The sequence below is a fragment of the Neoarius graeffei genome, chromosome 3, assembly GCF_027579695.1.
Source record: "Neoarius graeffei isolate fNeoGra1 chromosome 3, fNeoGra1.pri, whole genome shotgun sequence".
Taxonomy (NCBI): Eukaryota; Metazoa; Chordata; class Actinopteri; order Siluriformes; family Ariidae; genus Neoarius; species Neoarius graeffei.
This window is the reverse complement of record NC_083571.1, coordinates 10,590,877-10,604,617: the sequence shown is the minus strand read 5'-3', so window position 1 is coordinate 10,604,617 and position 13,741 is coordinate 10,590,877. Positions and strand designations below refer to the sequence as shown.

The 13,741-nt window shown below is 45.1% G+C and overlaps 1 protein-coding gene across 12 annotated transcripts in view; it reads left to right on the top strand.

The window, feature by feature from the left end:
- afdna (afadin, adherens junction formation factor a) overlaps positions 1-13,741 on the top strand; it is a 348,820-nt gene that overhangs the window by 202,039 nt on the left and 133,040 nt on the right. The gene's annotated exons all lie outside the window — the stretch shown is intronic.

Genomic DNA, 13,741 nt, shown 5'->3' with positions numbered 1-13,741 from the left:
CTCCCTCCCTCCCTCCCCCTCCCCCCCTCCCTCCCTCCCTCCCTCCCCCTCCCTTTCTCTCCCCCTCCCTCCCTCCCTCCCTCCCTCTTTCTCTCCCCCTCCCTCCCTCCCTCCCTCCCTCCCTCCCCCTCCCTTTCTCTCCCCCTCCCTCCCTCCCTCCCCCTTTCTCTCCCCCTCCCTCCCTCCCTCCCTCCCTCTTTCTCTCCCCCTCCCTCCCTCTTTCTCTCCCCCTCCCTCCCTCCCTCTTTCTCTCCCCCTCCCTCCCTCCCTCCCTCCCTCCCTCTTTCTCTCCCCCTCCCTCCCTCCCTCCCTCCCTCTTTCTCTCCCCCTCCCTCCCTCCCCCTCCCTTTCTCTCCCCCTCCCTCCCTCCCTCCCTCCCTCCCTCCCTCCCTCTTTCTCTCCCCCTCCCTCCCTCCCTCCCTCCCTCCCTCTTTCTCTCCCCCTCCCTCCCTCCCTCCCTCCCTCCCTCTTTCTCTCCCCCTCCCTCCCTCCCTCCCTCCCTCCCTCCCCCTCCCTCCCTTTCTCTCCCCCTCCCTCCCTCTTTCTCTCCCCCCCCTCCCTCCCTCCCTCCCTTTCTCTCCCCCTCCCTCCCTCCCTCCCTCCCCCTCTCCCCCTCCCTCCCTCCCTCCCTCCCTCCCTCCCTCCCCCTCTCCCCCTCCCTCCCTCCCTCCCTCTCTCCCCCTCTCCCCCTCCCTCCCTCCCTCCCTCTCTCCCCCTCCCTTTCTCTCCCCCTCCCTCCCTCCCTCCCTCCCTCCCTCTCTCTCTCCCCCTCCCTCCCTCCCTCCCTCCCTCCCTCCCTCCCTCTTTCTCTCTCTCTCCCCTTCCCTCCCTCTCTCCCCTCCCCTCTCTCCCCTCCCTCCCTCTCTCTCTCCACCTCCCTCCCGCTTTCTCTGTCCTTTTCTCCTCCTCTGTCCCTTTCTCTCTCTCCTTCCCTCTGTGTACATGTAGTGCACTATACTTGATGTGCTGTTATTGGAAAATAATCTGTCTATTATTCTATCATTCTGTCCATCTGTCTTTCTTTCTAGCTATTGTTCTATCTACCTGTTTTTCTGTCTGTCTACATCTTTATGGTTCTATCTGTGGTTTTATTGTTCTGTCTTGTTCTTTCTATCCAAGTCTCTCTCTCTCTCATGAACAGTGTACATGTCATGCAGTATGTCAACAATAACACACCGGCAGGGGCGGAGCTAAGGGGGGCGGGGGGGCGGGGGGGCCGTGTCCACCCCAGGGCACACCTTGGCCTCGCCCTGGCCACCCCCAGGGCCGGACAATAAAATTTATAAAACTGATATGTCCCTCGAAATGTTAGTTCCGCCCGCTGGATTTTTGTTCCGCCTATTTGGTTTCTGCGGGGACGCATATTACCGTAGCACATAAACATTTCGCGCGTTCAAGCAGCAGGTGGTATCAGAGTCATGCTCCATCTACACTACATTTCTATATTTACATGTAACATTCATACACTCTCAACACAGGCTAGGGTTGCCAACTTTCTCATATCCAAACGAGGGACACTTTGTTCTGGGTGCAGACAAGTACCGGTACAGGCCCTGTACGCGCACCCCAGCGCCCCAAAATAGTTACCGAATCGCCTTTAGGTGAGCGTTTCAAATGCAGGCCACTACAAATTCATTTCTAAAATAGAGCTTTTAAAAATTAATAGACCAATTAATGGATATTTTTAAGTAACTTAATGCAAAATAACAAACAATTCTAATATTATTGGCTCATTTTTCTCTTTTAAACTTTGGCCAAATAATTCATCAGGCCATATTTATGAAGGCAATGTCATAAACTGAAAAAGTATTTGCTGTAGCTGTAAAACCCTGATATTTGCTTAATTGTCCATTTGAAAACCCTAAGAACCTTCTGCAATGCTTCATAGCAGAAGAAGAAGAGAGAAAGACATCACAAAGGCAGGAGTGAGGCAGAAAAGCTCCCCTACTATAGGCTGAGGTCTATCCTGTTTCGGAAGGGTTTTTTTAAGCTATCTGCTATCCTTATCGAACAGTCAGGCTGTATCCACTGGCTGCACCATCTGCTCTAGTTTAATCTGATGCCTATTTTGTCAGTATAGCTTAAAAATTCAGGATATGGCAGCCTTTGACAGTGAATGGTTTTAAATCGCAGATGACCGTGACTCGCGGTAATAGCGCTTCTCACGGCAATAACGCGATTTACACCACAGCATTGGAGTGAGGGGCAGGATCTGTCCCTGACGGGACAAATTAAAATTACCTGAAAAACGGGATGTCCCGCCCAATACGGGACGGTTGGCAACCCGAACACACACACACACACACACACACACACACACACACACACACAACTCATGCACTAAATTTTTATATTTAAATGTAACACTCATGCACTGTCTTAACTCTCTCTCTCTCTCTCTCTCTCTCGTATATGAACATGTACTTCACTCTCAACACACACTGTCTCTCACTCACTATAAGATACAACTCATGCACTCTCAACACACACCCTCTCTTACACACACACACACACACACACACACCACTCATGCATGATGCACTACATTTCTATATTTACATGTAACACACTCACTGGTATACACACCACTCGTGCACTCTGAACACACACCACTCGTGCACTCTGAACACACACACACCACTCGTGCACTCTGAACACACACACACCACTCGTGCACTCTGAACACACACACACCACTCGTGCACTCTGAACACACACACACCACTCGTGCACTCTGAACACACACACACCACTCGTGCACTCTGAACACACACACACCACTCGTGCACTCTGAACACACACACACCACTCGTGCACTCTGAACACACACACACACCACTCGTGCACTCTGAACACACACACACACCACTCGTGCACTCTGAACACACACACACACCACTCGTGCACTCTGAACACACACACACACCACTCGTGCACTCTGAACACACACACACCACTCGTGCACTCTGAACACACACACACACCACTCGTGCACTCTGAACACACACACACCACTCGTGCACTCTGAACACACACACACCACTCGTGCACTCTGAACACACACACACCACTCGTGCACTCTGAACACACACACACCACTCGTGCACTCTGAACACACACACACACCACTCGTGCACTCTGAACACACACACACACCACTCGTGCACTCTGAACACACACACACACACCACTCGTGCACTCTGAACACACACACACCACTCGTGCACTCTGAACACACACACACACCACTCGTGCACTCTGAACACACACACACACCACTCGTGCACTCTGAACACACACACACACCACTCGTGCACTCTGAACACACACACACACCACTCGTGCACTCTGAACACACACACACACCACTCGTGCACTCTGAACACACACACACACCACTCGTGCACTCTGAACACACACACACCACTCGTGCACTCTGAACACACACACACACCACTCGTGCACTCTGAACACACACACACCCACACACCACCCATACGCTACATTTCTGTATTTACATGTAACATATAACACACACACACACCTCGTATACTACAGCTCATCTACGGTATATCTACATGCAGTGCACATACTTCCCTCTCTCTCTCTCTCTCTCTCTCTCACACACACACACCGCTCATGCACTACGCCTCATCTATGTCATGTGTTCCATCAGTGTAACACTTTCTCTCACACGCAACTCAACACATTTAGTTTGTACAGTACTTACAGTGGACAATATCACAACATGTTGTGTTTACGTATGTTGTATGTATGAGTTAAGTATACAAGTATTTTCCTTTTCCTGAGCAAAGCACTCTTTATTCAAGCCTGACTAATATCCTTACGACTTCCCAGGTGCCTGGGACAGGCGATCTTTTAGTTTTTACTTTTGCATTTTAGTAGTGATCGTTAAAATCCGGATGCTTAACTAGAGTAAACAAGTTGGATGGTTTCTTTGTTTTGCAGATGCTTTATGTTACATAAATAAATTAATGCATTAATTTCTGACCTCTTGGCTCACATGGGTTTTGTTCGTGAGTTCGGCACCAGATGCATCAGAATACAGGAAATCAAATCTAGCCAATTCAAAATTTCCCAGGGGAGGACCCCCGGACCCCCCCCCTTTATTTAGTCACAGCATGGCCACCCCTTGTATATCCTTGGCCCCCCCTTTGGCCACCCCATGTAAAAAAAAAAAATCCTGGCTACGCCACTGCACACCGGGTGACATGTTTTTACAGGAAAATAATCTGTGATGACCGAGTTACTGCTGCCACCTCAAAGTTGATTTATTTTCGAATAACATCAAGTCCAGAGGTGTGTTCTTACTCTTACACCACACCAAATTCCCAACAAATACGATCGGTGTTTGTTTATTAAAGAGCTACATATTTATTAATATTTATTAATGTCCTCCTTTTTGTCGTTACGTTTAATGTAGTAGCAGAAGAGAAGTGAACTGACGCTGAAGACTCTGTAAAGGGGCTCCGGAAATACTGTTCATTTCTCAGAGAAAACCATGGAACTCTTGATTTGTCGTGTGTTTCTTATAGAAGCCATTTTCTTATCAGCAGCACGAGTTCTTTCGTGTTTAAGTTTTATTCGAGTTACTTTTACTGGCTCAGAGCAGAAGATGGAATCTTAAAGCGCCATTCCACCATTGGATGTATTCTTTGGCATAAAATACAATATATTTTGACAACATATATAAATGGTATCACTAGACAGAGAAATCTTTTAGCTTCAAAATGATATATCAAACATAATTTTTTGACAACGACAAGTATATTAATTTTGCAACCAAAGTCACCTACCCTTTTAATTTCCGCGCGTGATGTCATTGGCAGGTTCCCCTTCTTGTGTACCGTGTGACGTGGCACATATTATCAGCAATGGCGGATAGAATGCGATAAAAATAATACCAATAAATCTAGCTAATACCAATAAATCTAGCTAATACCAATAAATCTAGCTAAGTGAAAGATTAACTCAATTTTTCGCAATTTTTTTGGCCCCCATATACGAGGAGAAATGACTCTCTCACTTTGGGGTAGAGGTCTGCGCGGGTCGGATTTTTCAGTCCTGCCCGCACCCGCATTGTGCAGTCCCACTCCCACCCACGCCCGCAAAGAATTATGATTTTCAGTCCCACTCCCGCCCGCGCCCACAAAAAAATTATGATTTTCAGTCCCGCTCCCGCCTGTGCCTGCCATATTTTGCCCCGCTCCCGCCCGCAAATCCCGCATGATGCAGACGTTCGCGTTATTTCTCAGGAAAGTTCTTGTCTTGACACAGCGTGATGGTGCCCCGCCCTCTAGTTTGAGTGGATTTGAGCATAAATATACAGCTCACGTTTGTTATTGTTTACCTTGTTTCTGAATTCAGCATGTAGTATCTCTAATAATAATAATTAGTGCTGTCAAACAATTAAAATATTTAATCACAAATCGCACATTTTTATCACATGAGAAACCATTGTAATTCTCTGATCAGCATAAAAAAGTGAATGGGCTTGCTTTATACCAATGTTGTTTTTTTTTTTTTATTGCAAAGCAGAGCTAGCAAGAGAACCATGAGTGAACAACTCTAATCAGAGAGACAGGTTACACAGTGACGGTAGGCTTGACTCAATGCTATCCCAGAAATCCTTCTTGTAATATGCAAATTTGTCCGCCTCTGATTGGACAGCCAAATTTGCATATTACAGGAAGGATTTCTGGGATAGCATTGAGTCAAGCCTACCGTCACTGTGTAACCTGTCTCTCTGATTAGAGTTGTAGACTAACGCAACAAGTAAATCAATTCACTCGTGGTTCTCTTGCTAGCTGGGTGTGAACTGCGAGCCATTAGAGTGATCAAAGGATTTCCCCTTAGGGTGATCAATGGCAAGTTTAAGATGCCATTTCTCACTCAGTCTGGCAGTCTGACTTTCTCTGCAAATTTAGACATCTTAAAATGTTTTTATTAATGCCAAATAAAATATCCAGCACAAATTATATATGATAGGCATAAATTAATAATTTATAAATTTTATTTCAAGCACGTTTTTAGTTAGCGGGACTGCAGCTTATCACCACTCCCACCCGCGCCGCATATGTGCACTCCCGCTCGCGCGCGCATATGTGCACTTCCGGTCCCGCCTGCGCCCGCAATGAGCTTTCAAAATTTGTCCCGCGCCGCACTGCTTTGCAGCGGGTCCCGCGGGACTCCCGCGGGAGTGCAGGGCTCTACTTTGGGGGTTTCCTGGTCTAAAAATAGACCGACACGTGGTACACAAGAAGGGGAACCTGCCGATGACATCACGTTTCACTACCGCGCGGAAATTAAAAGGGTAGGTGACTTTGGTCGCAAAATTAATATACTTGTCGTTGTCAAAAAATGATGTTTGATATATCATTTTGAAGCTAAAAGATTTCTCTGTCTAGTCATGTTGTCATAAAATATATTGTATTTTATGCTAAAGAATACATCCAATGGTGGAATGGCACTTTAAGTGTCACATTTCTGGCTCTGCAGTATGTAAATATCACGGTGGTTGTAATCGTAACTGACAGGTGAGATTTGTTCTGGCAGCGTTCATCGAGACACACTGCAGATTAGTGTCAGATTCCCTGTAATCACGTGTTTTTTTTTTTTTACTTTAAAGAACACACACGCACACATTTCCGTCCTCACCTTGGCGAAGTGTGAAAGAGTAGCACGTTGGTTAACGGAGACCATCTGTGTGCTGAGCGACTCGTCGGTGCCGAGGCCGGTTAAGTAACGAGGGAATAAATTGTTTGTAAAATTGCAGAGTGCAGTGCTGAGCGTGAAATTCAATCCAGACCCTCTTCATTAAACCCCCTTTATATACAGTGCTGAGCGTAAATGAGTGCACCCCCTTTGAAAAGTAACATTTTAAACAATATCTCAATGAACACAAACAATTTCCAAAATATTGACCAGACAAAGTTTAATATAACATCTGTTTAACTTATAACGTGAAAGAAAGGTTAATAATATAACTTAGATTACACATTTTTCAGTTTTACTCAAATTAGGGTGGTGCAAAAATGAGTACACCCCACAACAAAAACGACTACATCTAGTACTTTGTATGGCCTCCATGATTTTTAATGACAGCACCAAGTCTTCTAGGCATGGAATGAACAAGTTGGCGACATTTTGCAACATCAATCTTTTTCCATTCTTCAACAACGACCTCTTTTAGTGACTGGATGCTGGATGGAGAGTGACGCTCAACTTGTCTCTTCAGAATTCCCCAAAGAAAATAATTTCTTTCCACCACAAAGGTGAAGGCTACAAGATCAGCAAAGCTTTACTTATCAGTCAGAATACTGTCGCAAAAGTGGTACAAAAATGTAAGAAAGATGGAACTGCAACCATCTCACAGAGACGTCCAGGTCGTCCACGGAAGTTAACACCTCGACAGGAGCGTCTTCTGATGAGAAGGTTTGAAGAAAATCAGCATGCAAGTTCACCGCAGTTATCTAAAGAATTAGAAAGCCAAACTGGGGTGACTATTTCCTGTGACACAATACGGCGTACACTGCAGAGGAATGGCATGCATGGATGCCGTCCACGAAAGAAGCTTCTCCTAAAGCCCAGGCACAAAAAAGCCCGCCTGGAGTTTGCCAGGGCCCATGCTGACAAAGATGAAGACTACTGGGACTCTATACTCTGGAGTGATGAGACCAAGATAAATGTTTTTGGAACTGATGGCTTCAGAAGTGTATGGCGTCGCAAAGAAAAATGCACGGTGCCTACAGTGAAACATGGTGGTGGCAGCATCCTTATGTGGGGCTGCATGAGTGCTGCTGGTGTCGGGGAGCTGCATTTCATTGATGGCGTCATGAATTCACAGATGTATTGCTCTATACTGAAAGAGAAGATGCTACCATCACTCCGTGCCCTTGGTCATCGTGCACTTTTCCAACATGACTAAACACACATCTAAGGCCACTGTTGGATTCCTGAAGAAGAACAGGGTGAAAGTGATTCAGTGGCCAAGTCTGTCTCCTGATCTGAACCCAATCGAACACCTATGGGGAATTCTGAAGAGATAAGTTGAGCATCGCTCTCCATCCAGCATCCAGTCACTAAAAGAGGTCATTGTTGAAGAATGGAAAAAGATTGATGTCGCCAACTTGTTCATTCCATGCCTAGAAGACTTGATGCTGTCATTAAAAATCATGGAGGCCATACAAAGTACTAGATGTAGTAGTTTTTGTTGTGGGGTGTACTCATTTTTGCACCACCCTAATTTGAGTAAAACTGAAAAATGTGTAATCTAAGTTTATATTTTTAACCTTACTTTCACGTTATAAGTTAAACAGATGTTATATTAAACTTTGTCTTTTCAACATTTTGGAAATTGTTTGTGTTCATTGAGATATTGTTTAAAATGTTACTTTTCAAAGGGGGTGCACTCATTTACGCTCAGCACTGTACAGCAGTGAACAGGAGTCGGGGTTTATCCTTTAAGTGCTTTGTTTTTCGAGGCGTGGGGTTGCGTGAACTGTCCAGGAGTCTGTGGTTGGTTGAAGAGAGCAACTGGACTTGCTTGAAGGTTCTTGAAGACGTTTCGCCTCTCATCCTAAAGGCTTCCTCAGTTCTGTCTGACTAATAGAGAGTATCCAGCAGAGGTGGACAGTAACGAAGTACATTTACTTGAGTACTGTACTTAAGTACACTTTTTAGTATCTGTACTTTACTTGAGTATTATTTCTTTTGGAAACTTATGATTTTAACTTCACTACATTTGAAAGACCAACATCGTACTTTTCACTCCACTACATTTCTATCAAGGTCCTCGTTACTATGAAGCAGCTTTGAAAGTAGATGTTTTTTCTTTTTTTTTTCTTCTAAAACGTGATTGGTTTTTTCGCAGGTGACACTGAGACAGCCGATCAGTAATCACTAGGGTCACGTCACATCCATGGACTGGATAAAATCAAGCTCAGTGATTTCTCGGCAGCTTTATTTAACACGATCAGTTGATGGCAGAATGGAAGGAGGCGGTTCTTCTGGAGAACGCACGCACTCATGGCTATAGACCCTTTTCACTCACGCGACCTTCGTAAACGCGACCGCCGTTTTGGACATGAAGAAATAACGGTTTATGGCACAGACCCTTTCGGTTCTCGCTCATCTAGCTGCTACAATGACTGCTTAGACTGCAACAATAATACCTAACACACATTTAAGTATCCGTCGTAAAGACGTGAAACTCGTCGAGTGACGAGTGCGTTCGTTGATAAGCTAACACAATCTAAAAGTAGACATACCATCACACTGCCCTGGCGCTGTGTACAGTTTACCTTCTATGGTTTGTGCACTCACTATTTGCCATTACTTTCTCCAACCCAGTGTTCGAACTATGCCGATATTTTCAGGGGGTCCTTTTGTTTCCCCGGGGGGGGCTTGCGCTTGTCTCAGAGCGCGGATCTCCAAACACATGAGAAGCCTATCTTACACACACATCACGCGGACTCCACACACGCATCGCGTCTGAAGTCATAACTCATCAGGGGAAATCGTGTCCGCATTGGCATGTTCAAAAAACAACCTCGCGTCAACAATGATACCACACGCAAGAAAAAAAAACAAAACAGTCAGGCTACTCAACACATCTGATCCACAGCAGCACCAAAGCATCACTGGAAATCATGTCAACAACCAATCTTCCATTTCAACACGCGTCAAGTCAACAAACAAATGGCACCACAAACATGAACGAATCGGTCAGGCTACCGATTCCAAACCCACAGCAGACGAATAATTACATGCATCTTACCTTAAAGCAGAATCGACCACAAAGGAAGTGTGTTGGCACTGTTGGCACACTTCCTTTCTACTAGTTTGTGTCCCCAACCTGGCAGCAGCAGTCGTTGTCATATCGGTTTATTTTATCTTTGATGTAAACACAACACTTCGGATATGCAAATGCTTCCCGTTACACACGATAGCTGTCAATAAACATCATTTTGCCAATATTTTCGAGACCATCCATCTTCTCCGTCGGTCAGCATCTGTCGGGATCCGATAAAATGATAAATCTTGCCTTGTGTGTTGATGGTTACGACATCCAGGTGCACAACAATATAATGGCATGATGGAAGTCTTGCTGAAAGTAAAAACTTTCTTCGATGGCTATATTCCTTTCGACGCTTCGCTGTCGTTCCTCGTTGTTGGCTGTGGTAGACTACTGGTAGTTCATGTCCAAAATGGCGGCCGCCTTTGTCGTGACGTCACATGGGAAGGGTCTATACCTAGAACCCATGTTTCAGTTTTCTGAAAGGATTAAAGATTTGTTTCATTTAAAATGTTAGCTTTGTTTGACGAAAACGAACCACATCACAGTCTACAAAAACTCACCGTCCAACCTGCGGAAGCATATTGAGGGATGTAAATGTTTTATTCCAAGAGAAAGCTTGCAACGAAATTGTCTGTGCTTTTAGAGCTACGTTGCAATAGCTATGCAGTCTGGTTAGTCACATGACTTTCTACGGATTTGCCCACCAAGTTGCCGTCGCCTTGTCTACGGCTAACGTTTACACATAGCTAGTTAACTTGGACACTGCTAGTTAGCATGTAAAAATGGAGTTACACTAACATGAATAACATTAACTTATCTGAAGTCCTTTCAGAAATATGTTTTAGCATAATCTTGCCAAATTTCTACAGAATGTAGAAATCTTGATTTTCTCATAGCATTAGTTACCCAATATGATTTCGAGTTTGAAGAGAGTTTGCTAGCATGTCAGGTGGAGCTTCACTGACTAGCTAGCTTAACGTTAAACCACCATGATGGCACAGCATGCGTTCATTTTGTGAATTCACATTTCTGTCTTTGGTAACGGCGTTAGGTTTTGTAAGCGTTGTGGGAATAATACAACAATGCGTTGACAGAAATGATGCTTTTAATACTTAAGTATTTTTAAAAGCAAGTACTTTAAGTTAAGTAAAAATTTGACTGGACAACTTTCACTTGTATCGGAGTAACATTTGACCAGCGGGATCTGCACTTTGACTTAAGTAATGAAGTTGGGGACTTTGTCCACCTCTGGTATCCAGTATTTATCCTCTCGTGGATCATCATGGAATCCGAATCAGAATGCTGATGGCTGCACTGTAGGTGGCTGATAAAAGATGTCTTAGACGCCCACCTCTGTTCAGTGATGGTCGTTCCAGGTTGACAAAAATGAGCGATCCTCTCTGGCTAAGATGTCTGCCAGTTTTCTGGAAGTCCTCTCATACTCCCACACCAGTCGAAGGGAACTCATCCCAAAGTGCGTAGAAACATATCTGTGAAGATACTCAGTCATCCAGGTACATAGTAATCTGTGGTTGGTTGAAGAGAGCAACTGGACTTGCTTGAAGAACCTGGAACGACCACCATTGAACAGAGGTGGGTGTCTATCACCCCTTTTCCACCAAATCAGTTCCAGGGCTGGTTCGGGGCCAGTGCTGGTGCTGGTTCACAACTCGTTCAACTTGCGAGCCAGCTGAGAACCAGTTTGCTTTTCCATAGCTCGCAGTGCTAAGCGAAGCCACGCCAGTTACGTCGCTGTATACGTCAGTTACGGTGCTACGTTTACATAAACCTTGGCGCGAATAGCAAAGCAAAAACAACACGGAAGAAGCAGCAGCAGCAACAACAACAACAATAATAATGGATGACTTCGCGTTTGTACAGCTGCTGCTTCTCGTCGCTTAAAAATGGCGATCTTTCGCGGTCTTATTGTTGTTGGTCTTAACAACTCCGCCCCCCCGCTAACGTAAGCGGTTCTTTCCTCTGGCCCAGCAAAGAGTTGGTTCTAGCCTGGAACCGGTTTTTCTGGCCCCAGAGCCAGTTCTTTGTCAGTGGAAACAGAAAACCCGGTTCCAAACTAAGCACTGGCCCCGAACCAGCCCTGGAACTGCTTTGGTGGAAAAGGGGCATATGACATCTTTTATCGGCCACCTACAATGCAGCCATCAGCATTCTGATTCGGATTCTATGATGATATGTACCTGGATGACTGAGATTCTTCACAGATATGTCCAGGAGTCGTTCTTGGGAACTTGGTTTGTTTTAATCGGTCCAGTAAAGAAACAGGTTTTTGAACAGCCAACCAAAACGGGCGGCTGGAACCAGGCTTGTTGTACCCGAGTCCGACTCGTGCCCTAATTTTAAGGACTCGTGACTCGACTCGGACTCGTGCATCAACTGCATTCGGCCTCGTACATTGGAAACGAGGATTTTTTCTTTATATTTTGCAACATGCCATAATAATTTGGCGCGAGATATTTAGATCTACACTAATTTTTGTCCTAATTTCATGCAAGAGTGTCACACCTGCGCGCCTTAGTGCGTACATCAGATAGCGTGCACGCCAAGTGGACTCTCATGCCGTAAACGACTCACACTTGCGCAGGATCAGTGCGCCGATATAAAAACTGTGAAAACACACTTCCTTTGCGAAGTATCGAGTTGCATTGCTGACATGTGACCGAGCCTTATTGCCTTGTTTGGTTTCCTGATCTCGGATTTCCTGTTTCTCGTCTTTGATTCTGCAGAGTCTGCGATAGCCTGTTTTGCCTGCCGTTCTGGATTGTTTACTGTCTTTGCTTGTATTAATAAACGCACCTTCTGCACTTACATCCGTCTCCCAACCATCTCTGACAGAATACTTCACACTCCCTGATAAAGAGAAGCGCATTCACCTGTTCAGGGGACAAACTAACGTTAACGGTGCTGAAACAAACAGCCATCGTCAAACGATGCGGCTGGAGTCTTGTTCTCGGCCTCGACTCGAAATATTTTTCAATGACTCGGACTCGAGACTGGACTCTGACAACACTAAGTGGTTCTCTCTCTCTCTCCTGTCTTTTACAGCAGCACTAGCTAATCATGTTCATCTGTGAGATCATGTACAACCCCGATTCCAAAAAAAGTTGGGACAAAGTACAAATTGTAAATAAAAACAGAATGCAATGATGTGGAAGTTTCAAAATTCCATATTTTATTCAGAATAGAACATAGATGACATATCAAATGTTTAAACTGAGAAAATGTATCATTTAAAGAGAAAAATTAGGTGATTTTAAATTTCATGACAACAACACATCTCAAAAAAGTTGGGACAAGGCCGTGTTTCCCACTGTGAGACATCCCCTTTTCTCTTTACAACAGTCTGTAAACGTCTGGGGACTGAGGAGACAAGTTGCTCAAGTTTAGGGATAGGAATGTTAACCCATTCTTGTCTAATGTAGGATTCTAGTTGCTCAACTGTCTTAGGTCTTTTTTGTCGTATCTTCCGTTTTATGATGCGCCAAATGTTTACTATGGGTGAAAGATCTGGACTGCAGGCTGGCCAGTTCAGTACCCGGACCCTTCTTCTACGCAGCCATGATGCTGTAATTGATGCAGTATGTGGTTTGGCATTGTCATGTTGGAAAATGCAAGGTCTTCCCTGAAAGAGACGTCGTCTGGATGGGAGCATATGTTGCTCTAGAACCTGGATATACCTTTCAGCATTGATAGTGTCTTTCCAGATGTGTAAGCTGCCCATGCCACACGCACTAATGCAACCCCATACCATCAGAGATGCAGGCTTCTGAACTGAGCGCTGATAACAACTCGGGTCATCCTTCTCCTCTTTAGTCCGAATGACACGGCGTCCCTGATTTCCATAAAGAACTTCAAATTTTGATTCGTCTGACCACAGAACAGTTTTCCACTTTGCCACAGTCC